We start from the raw sequence: 1,796 nt of genomic DNA on the forward strand, positions 1-1,796 counted from the left end.
GCTCAACCGATTTGCATGAGACTTATAGATCTTACTACTTATGTAATGAACCTTATCGGAAATGTTTTTGGTTGATGACGTCATTTTCGTTCTTGATATATTGGCATTTTAAGGATTTTTAGGGGGGTGGTTTGTCCAATAGTGTTCTCATAAACTACAAACGATATCAATTTCAAAATTTCAGGGATGTGGATTGTTTATATACACAAAAGCATTCATGTTTGCCTAGCACAAAAAACGCCGGAGCTCGATAGGGCTCGAAAATGGAGATAAAAAAGCGTTGTAATTTTGCTTGGTTTTCTTAGTTTATCTCTTTTCTCGCAAATATTTTGTTAAGACATGTAGAAGAAAAAATATTTTAAGTTACATTATCTTTTGTTTGACATCAAGGCTGGCCCCTCAAATTAGAGACCTAGAACCCTTAAAAGTTTTCACTTTATAACTCAAAAGCGGTTAAGATTTCGATATGGCTGTCGCTGCAAAAGTTGTTCATTATGATCTTATCATTGTCGTAACAATAATATTTTGTTTGGGTATTGCGTAATATAAGTGTAAAAAGCTAGACTTGTTACCATGTATTTGTCTTTTATTTGGCAAATAAACGGGGTATTTGTGCGTATTACTGACATAAAGGGTACCTGATTACATACGGAAAGTGTTTAAACATTTAATTATTTTCTAGTGAAACACATTATGGACAAAAGAACTGCTTCTATGCAATGCATTTGAGTCGCATTTAAAATTTAACTGGATTCCGAGCTGTGTATGTAAACAATTACGTATCCGATCCCTTGCCCGCGGCTGCATCCCTATTTAATGAACAAAAATAAGGCAGTGTTCATTTGTTCATTAATAGTTTTGAAGTTTACATATTTTATTTGTTATAATAGATCATATGAAAAGGACAGATGTCAAAGTCGTAATACAACCATACTAGATACGACGTAAGGGCTGAGATTAAACACGAGGCGAAATAATTTTGTAAATATCTTGTCTAACCCCGTGGTTCTAAAAACATTGGCCGGATTAGGCAACATCCTGTTTGGAGGACAATGTTGCAAATTAATTATAGTAATTAATGCAAAAGGTCGTGTATTCTTGCAAAATTTTCAATTTTTCTGATATATATTAGATTTCATCAATTTTATTTACAGGACCAATTTTCATTTTCGTTTTTTTGGGGGGGGGGGGGGGGAAACAATAAGTTCATAACGGATCTTTAATCAATAGCTCTTTACTGAGAGATATTTTGTGAAAGGTCATAAAAGCAGATATGTTAATGATTTTATGATGTGTTACGTTATACATGTAAATTAGAGGTTTTTAGAGGTCAAATGTCCAACATTTTAATCATTCATAGATAAAAAATGAAATATCTTTGGAAATGTAGTATAGAAGAAAAGATGCTCAAAATGATGTACTAAACAATATTAAACCTTCAAAATGTTAAACGTTATTTATTATTCATTAAAAAGCCCCTATAAAGAGATAAGGAATCGGCATCTAAAACTTTCTTTCCCATATCTTTCAGGAACGGTAATCAATTTCTTAACACTAGTTGAACGAAATGTGTTTTTGATTAAAAGGCCTTTCATTTGATATTATGAAAAAGGGACTGACCCCTCAACTTAAGGGACCAGAGGGCTCTAAAGACTTTTTTCTAGTCCTTTACTGAGAGATATATTGTGAAATGTCATTAAAACAAGTATGTTATGTTACAGTTATGTATCCAATCATTGTAATTATTTTATCGTGTGTTACCTAATTAGGTGTTTTTAAAGGTCAAATGTCTGTAA

The sequence above is a fragment of the Crassostrea angulata genome, chromosome 1 (genome assembly GCF_025612915.1).
Source record: "Crassostrea angulata isolate pt1a10 chromosome 1, ASM2561291v2, whole genome shotgun sequence".
Taxonomy (NCBI): Eukaryota; Metazoa; Mollusca; class Bivalvia; order Ostreida; family Ostreidae; genus Magallana; species Magallana angulata.